Genomic DNA, 14,293 nt, shown 5'->3' on the forward strand with positions numbered 1-14,293 from the left:
GGAGAGACCCAGACCCTCCAGCATGCGACGCCCGCAGGATGCCCCTCGGAGGCCACGTGAGACGGAGAGACCCGCACCCTCCAGCATGCGACGCCCGCAGGATGCCCCTCGCACACCACGGGAGACGGAGAGACCCGCACCCTCCAGCATGCGACGCCCGCAGGATGCCCCTCGGAGGCCACGGGAGACGGAGAGACCCGCACCCTCCAGCATGCGACGCCCGCAGGATGCCCCTCGGAGGCCACGGGAGACGGAGAGACCTGGAGCAACAGGGAGACGATACCCCCGTCACGTGCGGGAGCGACCACCCAGCGATGAGGGGGGCAGCCACAGGCCCCCGTCACATCCGAGCCAGGACACCACTACCCAGGACACCACTACCCAGGACACCCCTACCCAGGACACCACTACCCAGGACACCACTACCCAGGACACCACTACCCAGGACACCACTACCCGGGACACCACTACCCGGGACACCACTACCCGGGACAGCACTGCCCAGGACACCCCTACCCGGGACAGCACTACCAAGGAAGACGAAATACCGGACAGTGACTCAGAGTGGATGGGTGGAGACGAACCCCCACCCCAAAGTGCCATGGACTCAGAGTGGGACGAAGAGCACGACACAACGCCACTGCTGTCACCAACACCCTCCACCATCGCAGAAACACTCACCTCGGTTGGGCACTTTAGTGATGAGGCGTCTGGTACACTCACTGGTGCGCACAACACAGCCGTCCCGGTACAGCAGGTGGAGGTAGGAGCAGCAGAGGGGCCGGGCGGTCGGAGGACAGCCCAGCCCAAGCGAACATCTGCCGCCCAGATGGATCCCGGGTTCCTGGAGTTACCACACCCACACATAGATCCAATGCAACCACCGACCCGGAGACGAGCGAAGAGGGTGACGGGCGGCTTGCGGCGGCTGCAGTCGCAGGTGGAGGAGTCCACCCACATCCAGGAGCTGGGAGTGGTGCCGATCATGCGTGCCACCCAAGCTGACACCGCACGGGTGGCGTCCGTGGTGGAGGCAATGGGTGCGACGGTGTCAGACATGGGGAACGGTTTGCGAGGCCTGGGGCTTTCCGTGCAGGCGGCGTCTGTGGCCCAGGAAATGGCTGCCCTCTCACAGGAGGCCATGAGCCAGTGCCAGCGCCAGATGGCAGAGGCGCTCAACGCCATAGCCCAGTCTCTGCAGGCCATGGCCCAGTCTCAGCAGGCCATGGCCCAGTCTCAGCAGGCCATGGCCCAGTCTCTGCAGGCCATCACTGAGGGCATCGGCGCCAGTGGCCATGTGCGAGCCGGCGTCGCACTGTCACAGACAGGGTTTGCCAACCCCCTGGGCTCCATGGCTGCAAACCTGCAGACCCCTGTCGATACCAGCACGGACCTCCAGGACTGGCAGCGCCAGATGTCGGGGGGGGGCGTCGGATGGCCAGTCCATTTGCATCCCCCACCCATGTAGAGGCCTGGGGGCCATCGGGCACCCCGAGGGAGGAGGAGGTGGTGTGTTCCGTCCCGGCTCCCCCTGTAGGAGAGGTCACGGTACACCGCGACACCTCGGACTCCCCCCCTTCCGACCCAGGTGCATCGGGTGGGCAACGGGCAGGACAGGCTGGCAGCTCGCCATCCCAGTCGCCCGGGTCGCAGCCTGGCCCATCTAGGCCAGGACGCCCCAGGAAACGGCCGCCAAAGGGATCCAGTGTCAGAGGGCAGGAATCACAGGAGTCCACCTCCAGTTCTGCTGTACCGTCTGGGGAACCACGTAGAAGTAGTCAAAGGGCCCGTAAGGCCAAACAATTAGACACTGAGTAAGTTGGCACGGGTGCAGGGCACAGATGAGTTTTAGGGGCTAGGGCACGTGCATGAACTCCTTTGGTTATTAAAGTCAATGTTACACCTACCGAAGCTGCCTTTGTGCTCTGTCCAAAGCGTGCGGGGGTGTCATGTACGTTGAGCGCAAGTGTGTGTGTGAGGGGTGGTCTTACCTCAGCCCCAAGTGAGTCTGCCCCGTTCCCCCTGGGCCGCCATCAACATCCCCCGGGCAGAGGACGGGACCGTGCGCTGCTGTGTCACAGCCGCATGCAGGGATGGTCTGGGTGGATGGTGGTACTGTGGCCATGGGTCAGACATAGTCCAACGATGTAGAGCCAGGACCTCACCGCAGGGCGGGTTGTCATCATCCTCCATGGCCTGCAATAGACACGCGTCCACCCGCAACTGTGTGAGCCCGGCCCGTTGTGCCGCAGGTGGATCGGCAATGGGGGGGGGGTGGTGTGCATGCGGGTGGGGTGGGTGGGGTTGGGGAGGGGGGTGAGGGTGCTGGGTGGGTGGATGGGTGGGGGGTGTGGGTGGTCGGCTGTTGCCATGGTGTGCGGTCTGTGGCCATACTACCCGATTCCCATGCCCATCTAGTCAGTGAAGCGGGCGGCTATCAGTCTGTCCCGTGCCCGCTGGGCCAGCCGGTAACGGTGGACAGCCACCCGCCTGTGTCTACCCCATCTGCCCTGACCATTACCCCCATACCCCTCATCTGGGGAGGACTGCGCCTCTTCCTGCTGCTCCTCCAGTCTGCCCTCCTCTGCCTGCGGCACATCGCCCCTCTGCTGGGCTATGTTGTGCAGGACGCAGCACACCACAATGATGCGGCCGACCCTATCTGACCGATACTGGAGGGCGCCCCCAGAGAGGTCCAGGCACCTGAAACGCATCTTCAGCATGCCAAAGCACCTCTCTATCACTCCCCTTGTCGCTACATGGGCATCATTGTAGCGGTTCTCCGCCTCATTGCGTGGCCTCCGTATAGGCGTCATCAGCCACGATCGCAATGGGTAGACCCTGTCGCCCAGCAACCAGCCCCTCAGCCAGGGATGGCGTCCCTCGTACATGCCGGGGATGGATGACCGCGACAACTCGTATGAGTCGTGTACACTGCCTGGGTAACGGGCGCAGACGTGCAGGATCATCATGCGGTGGTCGCAGACCACCTGTATGTTCATCGAATAGGTCCCCTTCCTATTGGTGAACACGGCCCTGTTATCTGCAGGTGGCCGCACGGCGACGTGCATCCCATCGATCGCGCCCTGGACCATGGGGAACCCGGCCACAGCAGAGAAGCCCACGGCCCGGGCATCTTGGCTGGCCCGGTCCACGAGGAAGCGGATGTAGCGATGCGCCATGGCATATAGGGCATCTGTCACTGCCCGGATGCACCGATGCACCGATGTCTGCGATATGCCGGACAGGTCCCCACTCGGTGCCTGGAATGAACCCGTTGCATAAAGGTTCAGGGCCACCGTAACCTTGACGGACATGGGGAGAGGGTGTCCCCCGCCAGTGCCACGCGGTGACAGGTGTGCCAGCAGGTGGCAGATGTGTGCCATGGTTTCCCGCCTCATCCGGAGTCTCCTCCTGCATTCCCGGTCCGTGAGGTCATGGTATGACTGCCGGGGCCGGGACACACGGGGCGCCCTCGGGTGCCTCCGTTGCCGTGGGGCCGCGACGTCCTCCTCCCCCTCCTCGTCCTGTCGGTCAGGTGTCCCTCCAGCCTGAGCGGCTGCCGCCTGTCACTCTGCGTCAGCCTGCGCCGCCTCTCTGGCACGCTCCTCCTCCTCCTCCTCCTCCTCATCCAGGGCAACATAGACATGAGCGGCTGCCGCCACGGCGGCCAACATCGCTGGATGATCGGAAAACATGACGGCCTGGTGGGGGGGAGGGGAACCACGACATGTCATCATTGCCCATATCCCCTCCTCCCCACAGCCAGGTGGCATGGACCGCATGGGTCCAACTGTTGGAGGCTGGCATCTGGCCAGGTGGACCAACTCACTTGCCCTCGCATCCCCCTTCCCGGCACAGACCCCACCCCAACCTCCACCCCGGCACGGACCCCCCCCAACCTCCACCCCGGTACGGAACCCCCCCCAACCTCCACCCCGGCACGGACCCCCCATCCCCCTCCCCGGCACGGACCCCCCCACCCAACCTCCACCCCGGCACGGACCCCCCATCCCCCTCCCCGGCACGGACACCCCCCCAACCTCCACACCGGCACGGACCCCCCATCCCCCTCCCCGGCACGGAACCCCCCCCAACCTCCACCCCGGCACGGACCCCCCATCCCCCTCCCCGGCACGGACCCCACCCCCAACCTCCACCCCGGCACGGTCCCCCCATTCCCCTCCCCGCCACGGACCCCCCCCAAACCTCCACCCCGGCACGGACCCCTCCCCCAACCTCCACCCTGGCACGGACCCCCCCCCAACCTCCACCCCGGCACGGACCCCCCCCCAACCTCCACCCCGGCACGGACCGCCCCACAACCTCCACACCGGCACGGAGCCCCCCCAACCTCCACCCCGGCACGGACCCCCCATCCCCCTTCCCGCACGGACCCCCCCCAACCTCCACCCCGGGAACGGACCCTCCATCCCCCTCCCCGGCACGGACCCCCCCCCAACCTCCACCCCGGCATGGACCCCCCCCGCAACCTCCACCCCGGCACGGACCCCCCCCAACCTCCACCCCGGCACGGAACCCCCCCCCCAACCTCCACCCAGCACGGACCCCACACCCCCAAACTCCACCCCGGCACGGACCCCCCCCAACGTCCACCCCGGCACGGAACCCCCCCCCCAACCTCCACCCAGCACGGACCCCACACCCCCAAACTCCACCCCGGCACGGACCCCCCCCAACGTCCACCCCGGCACGGACCCCGCATCCCCCTCCCCGGCACGGACCCCCCCCCCCAACCTCCACCCCGGCACAGACACCCCATCCCCCTCCCCGGCACAGACCCCCCCCCGAACCTCCACCCCGGCACGGACCCCCCACACCCTGCACCCCAGCATGGACCCCCCCCAACCTCCACCCCGGCACGGACCCCCCCAACCTCCACCCCGGCACGGACCCCCCCCCAACCTCCACCCCGGCACGGACCCCCCACCCAACCTCCACCCCGGCACGGACCACCCCCCCAACCTCCACCCCGGCACAGACCCCCCCTCCAACCTCCACCCCGGCACGGACCCCCCATCCCCCTCCCCGGCACAGACCCCCCCCAACCTCCACCCCGGCACGGACCCCCTCCCGGCACTCCCCCGGAGCCCAGCCTACTCTAACCACACCCCCCCCCACCGCACACACACAACCCGAGACACATCTTTCCTCACGCATTCAGACTGCGGCCACGCCATCGCCTGCCCAGAGCCAACCCCCCAGGCCGTCACTCACCTCCTCGCTGGTCGGCGTGAACCTGGAGCACCGGGTCACGCCGATGAAAAAGGAGGTTTAATTTACGTCGACGTGAACGGTCATCACGTCGACGGGACTTCGGCCCATCCGGAAGGGAGCATATCGGCAGGCCGAAAATCGGCTGCCTTGCGCAGACCCGTGACATTCTCCGACGGCAGCGGCGACATTAACGCCCCGCCGACTTTTCTCCCTTCGGAGACTTCGGCAACCGGCGGGGGCGGGATTCACGGCGGCCTCTGGGGGGTCGGAGAATGACGCCCCTCGTCTTCGGTTTCTATTCCCTCAGCAAACCTGCTCACAGCAGTACGTTGTTAAAACATATCTTTTTCAAATATATTCCGGTGGTAGTTTTTAGAAATCCTTTATTGAGGTACGCAGTTGTTACACCTTCAGAGAAACCAACCTGCAGACGCTGAGGTACAAGCTTATTTATATTAGCACATTTGGGTGTGTGACGCACACATAGTTGATTAGCTTAGTTTTAGTTATTGATCAGCTTAGTAGTTGATTAGCTTACTTCACCATCTGCACAAGGTTGAGGAGAGATTTGGTGAACATTGTCAAAATCAGGAGGAGCCTGGACGGAGTAGACGGGGAAACTGTTCCCAGTTCTCATGAAAGGAAGGAGAGCAAGGTGGCAGAATAGTCTGCAAAAAAGAAGCAAAAGTAACATGAGGTAAAAAAACATCCTCGCACAGAAAGTGGCTCGGGTCAGGAATACACTGCCTGAGAGCGAACAAAGAACAAAGAAATGTACAGCACAGGAACAGGCCCTTCGGCCCTCCAAGCCCGTGCCGACCATGCTGCCCGACTAAACTACAATCTTCTACACTTCCTGGGTCCGTATCCCTCTATTCCCATCCTATTCATGTATTTGTCAAGATGCCCCTTAAATGTCACTATCATCCCTGCTTCCACCACCTCTTCCGGTAGCGAGTTCCAGGCACCCACTACCCTCTGCGTAAAAAACTTGCCTCGTACATCTACTCTAAACCTTGCCCCTCTCACCTTAAACCTATGCCCCCTAGTAATTGACCCCTCTACCCCGGGGAAAAGCCTCTGACTATCCACTCTGTCTATGCCCCTCATAATTTTGTAGACCTCTATCAGGTCGCCCCTCAACCTCCGTCGTTCCAGTGAGAACAAACCGAGTTTATTCAACCGCTCCTCATAGCTAATGTCCTCCATACCGAGCAACATTCTGGTAAATCTCTTCTGCAAACGCTCTAAAGCCTCCACATCCTTCTGGTAGTGTGGCGACCAGAATTGAACACTATACTCCAAGTGTGGCCTATCTAAGGTTCTATACAGCTGCAACATGACTTGCCAATTCTTATACTCAATGCCCCGGCCAATGAAGGCAAGCATGCCGTATGCCTTCTTGACTACCTTCTCCACCTGTGTTGCCCCTTTCAGTGACCTGTGGAGCTGTACACCTCAATCTCTCTGACTTTCAATACTCTTGAGGGTTCTACCATTCACTGTATATTCCCTACCTGCATTAGACCTTCCAAAATGCATTACCTCACATTTGTCCGGATTAAACTCCATCTGCCATCTCTCCGCCCAAGTCTCTAATCAACCTAAATCATGCTGTATCCTCTGACAGTCCTCATCGCTAGTTGCAATTCCACCAACCTTTGTGTCGTCTGTAAACTTACTAACCAGACCAGTTACACATTCCTCCAAATCATTTATATATACTACAAACAGCAAAGGTCCCAGCACTGATCCCTGCGGAACACCACTGGCCACAGCCCTCCAATTAGAAAAGCATCCTTCCATTGCTACTCTCTGCCTTCTATGACCTAGCCAGTTCTGTATCCACCTTGCCAGCTCACCCCTGATCCAGTGTGACTTCACCTTTTGTACTAATCTACCATGAGGGACCTTGTCAAAGGCCTTACTGAAATCCATATAGACAACATCCACTGCCTTACCTGCATCAATCAACTTTGTGACCTCCTTGAAAATCTCTATCAAGTTAGTGAGACACGACCTCCCCTTCACAAAACCATGCTGCCTCTCACTAATACGTCCATGTGCTTCCAAATGGGAGTATATCCTGTCTCGAAGAATTCTCTCCAGTAATTTCCCTACCACTGAAGTAAGGCTCACCGGCCTGTAGTTCCCGGGATTATCCTTGCTACCCTTCTTAAACAGAGGAACAACATTGGCTATTCTCCAGTCCTCCGGGACATCCCCTGAAGACAGTGAGGATCCAAAGATTTCTGTCAAGGCCTCAGCAATTTCCTCTCCAGCCTCCTTCAGTATTCTGGGGTAGAGGCAGGTTAAATCGAGGCATTCAAGGGGGAATTAGATGATTATTTGGAAAGAAACAAACTGTGGGGTTACAGGGAGAAGACAGGAGAATGGCATTAGGTGAGTCGCTCATTTAGGGAGCCAGTGCAGACAGGAACATCCTCCTTCTACACTGTAACAATTCATTGATTCTGTGATTCTCCTTTGGTCAGATTGCCCTCAAATCAGTTCTGCCATTCATTAAGTTCATGATGGATCTTTGACTTCATATCCAAATTCCAGCCCGATCTCCAAATCTCTTGCTTACCTCAGAGCCCAGTCCTTTAATGATCTCAGTCTTCAATATACCTAATAACCATACAACCTCTGGGGTAGAGAATCCCAAGGATTCACAATTCTTTGAGAGAAGAGGTTCGAAGAATAAACAAAGTTACAGCACAGGAACAGGCCCTTCGGCCCTCCAAGCCTGTGCTGACCATGCTGCCCGTCTAACCTAAAACCTTCTACATTTCGGTGTCTGTATCCCTCTATTCCCATCCTATTCATGTATTAAGACAGATTAACTTGCTTACCTTGCAGGTCAGCTGTTGAGTTCGGGAGTGAGAGCTGGGACCTTAGAATCAGCGCGGGAATTTTGAAAAAGCGCGGGGGCTGCGAGGCAGAGGGGACCATTTAAAAGGTCGCTGTCTGTGAGTACAGATTAACAACTTACTTACCTTGCAGGCCAAGTCGATTTCAGCAGGAGCGGAGCAGGCTAGTCCATTTCAGCGGGGGCAGTGCGGAAGTGATTTCTGGGAGGTAAGTTTCTCCTTTAAATTTTTTTTAAAAATTCTAGTGTTTAAGGTGGGAACAGGAAGTCGACCCGCGGACTTCTGGGAAGACCCTCACCAATAAATTCTGGTGGAGAGGAGATATTATCACCGCATTATAGGAAGGACGTGGAGGCTTTGGAACGGGTGCAGAGGAGATTTACCAGGATGTTGCCTGGTATGGAGGGAAAATCTTATGAGGAAAGGCTGATGGACTTGAGGTTGTTTTCGTTAGAGAGAAGAAGGTTAAGAGGAGACTTAATAGAGGCATGCAAAATGATCAGAGGGTTAGATAGGGTGGACAGTGAGAGCCTTCTCCCGCGGATGGAAATGGCTAGCACGAGGGGACATAGCCTTAAACTGAGGGGTAATAGATATAGGACAGAGGTCAGGGGTAGGTTCTTTACGCAAAGAGTAGTGAGGCCGTGGAATGCCCTACCTGCTACAGTAGTGAACTCGCCAACATTGAGGGCATTTAAAAGTTTATTGGATAAACATATGGATGATAATGGCATAGTGTAGGTTAGATGGCTTTTGTTTCGGTGCAACATCGTGGGCCGAAGGGCCTGTACTGCGCTGTATTGTTCTATGTTCTATGTTCTATTTGTCAAGATGCCCCTTAAACGTTACTATCATTCATACCAGCTTCCACCACCTCCTCCGGCAGCGAGTTCCAGGCACCCATAGAACATAGAACATTACAGCGCAGTACAGGCCCTTCGGCCCTCGATGTTGCGCCGACCTGTGAAACCAATCGAAAGCCCATCTCCATTATTCCCTTATCATCCATATGTTTATCCAATGACCATTTAAATGCCCTTAATGGTAGTGTGGCGACCAGAATTGAACACTATACTCCAAGTGTGGCCTAACTAAGGTTCTATACAGCTGCAACATGACTTGCCAATTCTTATACTCAATGACCCGGCCAATGATGGCAAGCATGCCCTATGCCTTCTTGAATACTTTCTCCAACTGCGTTGCCACTTTCAGTGACCTGTGGGTCTGTACAACCAGATTCCTCTGCCTGTCAATACTCAATAGTTCTGCCATTTACTACATATTTCCCACCTGCATTAGACCTTCCAAAATGCATTACCTCACATTTGTCCGGATTAAACTCCATCTGCCATCTCTCCGCCCAGGTCTCCAACCGATGTTTATCCTGCTGTATCCTCTGACAGTTCTCATTGCTATCCGCAATTTCACCAACCTTTGTGTTGTCCGCAAACTTACTAATCAGACCATTACATTTTCTTCCAAATCATTTATATGCATTACAAACAGCAAAGGTCCCAGCACTGACCCCTGCGGTACACCACTAGTCACAGCCCTCGAATCAGAAAAGCACCCTGATCACCTCTGATCCCGTGCGACTTCCCCTTTCTATACCAATCTGCCAAGAGGGACCTTGTCAAAGGCCTTACTGAAGTCCATGTAGACAACATCTATCGCCCTCCCCTCATCAATCATCTTCGTCACTTCCTCGAGAAACTCTATCAAGTTAGTGAGACACGACCTCCCCTTCACAAAACTGTGCTGCCTCTCGCTAATAGGTCCATTTGCTTCCAAATGGGAGTAAGTCCTGTCTCGAAGAATCCTCTCCAGTAATTTCCCTACCACTGGCTCACTGCCCTGTAATTTCCTGGATTATCCTTCTAACTCTTCTTAAACAAAGAAACAACATTGGCTATTCTCCAGTCCTCTGGGACCTCCCCTGTAGTCAGTGAGGATACAAAGATTTCTGTCAAGGCCTCAGCAATTTCCTCTCTTGCCTCGCTCAGTATTCTGGGGTATATCCCATCAGGCTCTGGGGATTTATCTAGCTGAATGTTTTTCAAGATGCCCAATACCTCCTCCTTTTTGATCTCAACATGCCCCAGACTATCTACACTCCCTTCCCCAGACTCATCATCCACCAAGTCCTTAACTTTGGTGAATAATGATGCAAAGTACCCCACCCATTTCCTCTGGTTCCACGCATAGATTCCGTCCCCTGTTCTTGAGTGGCCCAACCCTTCCCCTAGCTACCCAATTGCTCTTTATATATGTGTAAAAAGCCTTGGGATTTTCCTTAATCCTGTTTGTCAATGTCCTTTCATGACCCTTTTTAGCCCTATTTGCTTAATTCCTTTCTACTTTCCTTATCATGGGCTTCATCTGTTCCCAGCTTTCTAGACCTGACAAATGCTTCCTTTTTCTTTTGGACTAGGCTCACAATGTCCTTCGTTATCCAAGGTTCCTGAAACTTGTGATACTTATCCTTCTCCCTCACAGGAACATGCCGGTCCTGAATTCCTATCAACTGACATTTGAAAGCGTCCCACATGCCAGATGTTGCATTACACTCAAACATCAGCCCCCACTCTAGATTCTTTAGTTCCTGCCGAATATTATTCGATCCCGGCTCTGGGTCACTGTCCGTGTGGAGTTTGCACATTCTCCCCGTGTTTGCGTGGGTTTCGCCCCCACAACCCGAAGATGTGCAGGGTAGGTGGATTGAACATGCTAAATTGCCCCTTAATTGAAAAAAAATTAATTGGGTACTCTAAATTTTTTATTTTTTTTAAAATAAAAATTAGCCTTCCCCCAATTTAGCATCTTCACCTAAGGACTACTTTTACCTTTATCCAATAGTACCTTAAAACTTACTAAATTATGGTCACTGTTCCAGAAATGCTCCCCCACTGAAACTTCGACCACCTGGCTGGGCTCATTCCCCAATACCAGATCCAGTACAGCCCTTTTCCTTGTTGGACTAGCTACATATTGTTTCAAAAGCCCTTTTGGATGATCCTTACAAACTCTGCCCCATCCAAGCCCCTAGCATGAAGAGAGTTCCAGTCAATATAGGGGAAGTTAACATCACCCACCACAAACACCACTCTTAGACCTTTCCAACATCTGCCTACATAGCTGCTCCGCTATCACCTGCTGGCTGTTGGGAGGCTTGTAGTAAACCCCCAACATTGTGACTACACCCTTCCTATTCCTTAGCTCTGTCCATATTGCCTCACTGTATGAGCCCTCTGAGGTGTCCTTCCATAGGACAGCTGTGATATTCTCTTTAACAAGTCATGTCATACCCCTTCCCTTTTACATTCCACCTCAATACGCCTGAAACATCTGTATCCTGGAATATTTAGCTGCCAATCCGGTCCCTCCCTCAACCAAGTCTTTGTAATGGCAACAACATCATAGCTCCAAGTACTAATTCCCGTACCAACTGAGAATTCTGAATTCTCCCTCTGTGTACCCGAACGGGGGCTGGAATGTGGCGATTATGGGCTTTTCACAGAAACTTCATTGCAGTGTTAATGTAAGCCTACTTGTCACAATAAAGATTATTTATTTTTATTTATTTTAATCCAAGCTTTAAATTCATCTGCCTTACCTGTTACAAATACACTTCAGACCACCAGTCCCGCTGTGTTTTGCAACATCTTCCTGTCTGCTCTTCCTCTGAGTCTTACTGGCCCTATTCTCTGATCCCCCTCAGTTATTTCACAATCTGATCTATTGCTCCGGTTCCCACTCCCCTGCCTCACTAATGCAAACCCTCCCATGTGACACTAGCAAACCTCCCAGCCAGAATATTTATGTCCCTCCAGCTTAGATGCACCCAAAGAACAAAGAAAAGTACAGCACAGGAACAGGCCCTTCGGCCCTCCAAGCCCTTGCCGACCATGCTGCCCGACTAAACTACAATCTTCTACACTTCCTGGGTCCGTATCCCTCTATTCCCATCCTATTCATGTATTTGTCAAGATGCCCCTTAAATGTAACTATCGTCCCTGCTTCCACCACCTCCTCCGGCAGCGAGTTCCAGGCACCCACTACCCTCTGTCACCCCTCCTCATCTCAGTCCTAAATAATGTAGCAATTTAAAATGGCAAACTCCCGATTTAAAATGGCGAACGGCAAAGGCTGATGGGAAAGTCAGCCAACAGGACACAAACGAGCAGCTGCAGGTTGACCGTGTATTTACCTCTGGAAAGGCCAGACAAGATCGATACCAGCAACCATCAGCGTAACAAAACACCAGCCATCTGCATACTAATGAGCAATCCCCGGGAACAATGAGCAACATTTAGACACATAAAGCAAAACCAGACTCTGCGGCGCCAGCAGAAGCCGACACAAAAGGAGGTGAACGACCACCTCAAGACCGCCCATCGATCAGGGAACCGCTCCAGCATTGGAGAAAATCGAACCAAGTGTTTGGGACAAAGTCCAATCACTTGGAACCAGGTACAGGGTCCGCCCCGAAAGGCAGGAAGCCCCTGGGGACTATAAGAATTAAGCCCCAAGTTCAAATCATTCTTCTTGACCGGGTCACTCAGCAACGCGAACCAACCCTTGACAGTGACCGGTTCAGCCGCCGTCGATATCCAGTAAGTCTTACTTCAACGCTCGCTACGAGATAGGCGCTCCTAGCTACCAATCTGTACCAACTTCGAATCCCGCAGGCTCAGAACCCGAACGAAAGGCCATTCGTTTCCTTGACCTGGTGGGCCAGTTCCAAGTTAAGTATTGGCCTGTTAGCTGTAGAAGTAGCTTAGACGTAGAATTTGTACATGAGTAGTGATTACTGTGTATAATAAATGTGCTTTGATTTAAATCTTATTAATCGGTGTATTGGATTATTGATCATTACTCGGACTTGAACCACGTGGCGGTATCAGAACGATACCTGGCGACTCAAGAGCAAAGGTGATAAAACAGAGCAATTAAACTAAGGCAAAGTTAGCAACAATGATTAACCCATTATCCTGAGAGTGTTCCCTCTATTTCTAGACTATTCAGCTGATGGAAAGAGTCCTCTCAGCATTTTACACATTTCAATGAGATCACCTCTCATCTGCAAAGTACCTCCTGTGATGTTGCAGTCATGGCTGGCATTCGGCCATCGTATGAGCTGGTAGACATGCAGCAAATCAAACATGTTGATTACTTTACAGCACTGGTCCCATCAATAAGACAGTTAAACATAGTTCAGACCACAAACACACAGATTTGTGTACAAAAAATAATGCACTTACACAGATCCTGGGAAATGGAATTCTCTTGGGATTGTTGTAAAACAGGAGTGTAAAGCTTCCTACTCAGTTACTTGGTGAGTGTAGTTTGGAAGTAAGGATATCAGAATGGACACTTGAATTTGCCGTTCACTTGAGGTTCAGGCGCTGTGAAACTGCCTGTTCCTCTCTCTATTCTCACCTCATTCTGATGCAATGATTATGGCCGGAATTCTCCGTTGCTGAGACTATGGGCGAGATTCTCTGATTGCCGACGGCGAAATCGCATTTGGCGATTGGCCGGAGAATCCCTTTAGATGCCGAAATCGGGGGCGGCACCTGTTTTCGGATGCTCCGTCCCCTCCAAAATGGCATCATCGGTGAGTATGTCCCACGCCGTTGGGATGGTCTCAGGACATCACCTGAAGGCCCCCCCCCCCCCGATGCTCCGCCCCCGATGGGCCGAATTCCTGACGTTGTGGATCACTTGTGCTCTGAGTTTTCGTCAACCTCGCGTGGTGGCTGAGGACTGTGTCCAGCGAAGCCGCTGTCGGGGGAGGGGGGGGCGCTCCGCTGGCCAGGGGGGCTTTGGCGGGGACTGTCCGGGGGTGGCAACGGGTGTTACAGGGGCACTATCTGGCAAGCCGGGACCGCGCGTGGCCGCCGTCATGTTGTACAGCGCGACCGCTGCAGGTCGCCACCATGCGCCTGCCGCCCATGGACCCGGAAATTCTCTGGCCGTATCTGCAGGGAAAGCCAGGGGTTTACGTGGTGCGACTGCTAGCCCCCCACCAGGCGGAGCAACGATGCGGGGGCGGCGCCAACTTTTTGGGCGTTAAACTTGGCAAATGCTCCAGACATAGCCTCAAAATTTGAGAATCCAGCCCGAAGTGTTGACGGCAGGGTTCGTGGACTTTGACAACAGCAAAACCGGCACCGAACCTG

The 14,293-nt window shown here is 54.7% G+C and overlaps 1 long non-coding RNA gene across 1 annotated transcript in view; it reads left to right on the top strand.

The window, feature by feature from the left end:
* Positions 1-14,293, top strand: part of LOC140411744 (uncharacterized) — a 41,860-nt gene that overhangs the window by 10,895 nt on the left and 16,672 nt on the right. The window contains exon 2 of the long non-coding RNA XR_011940986.1: positions 8,245-8,319. This is a non-coding gene — a long non-coding RNA (uncharacterized lncRNA). The remainder of the gene's footprint in view (positions 1-8,244; positions 8,320-14,293) is intronic.

Source organism: Scyliorhinus torazame, chromosome 4 (assembly GCF_047496885.1).
Source record: "Scyliorhinus torazame isolate Kashiwa2021f chromosome 4, sScyTor2.1, whole genome shotgun sequence".
Classification (NCBI taxonomy): Eukaryota; Metazoa; Chordata; class Chondrichthyes; order Carcharhiniformes; family Scyliorhinidae; genus Scyliorhinus; species Scyliorhinus torazame.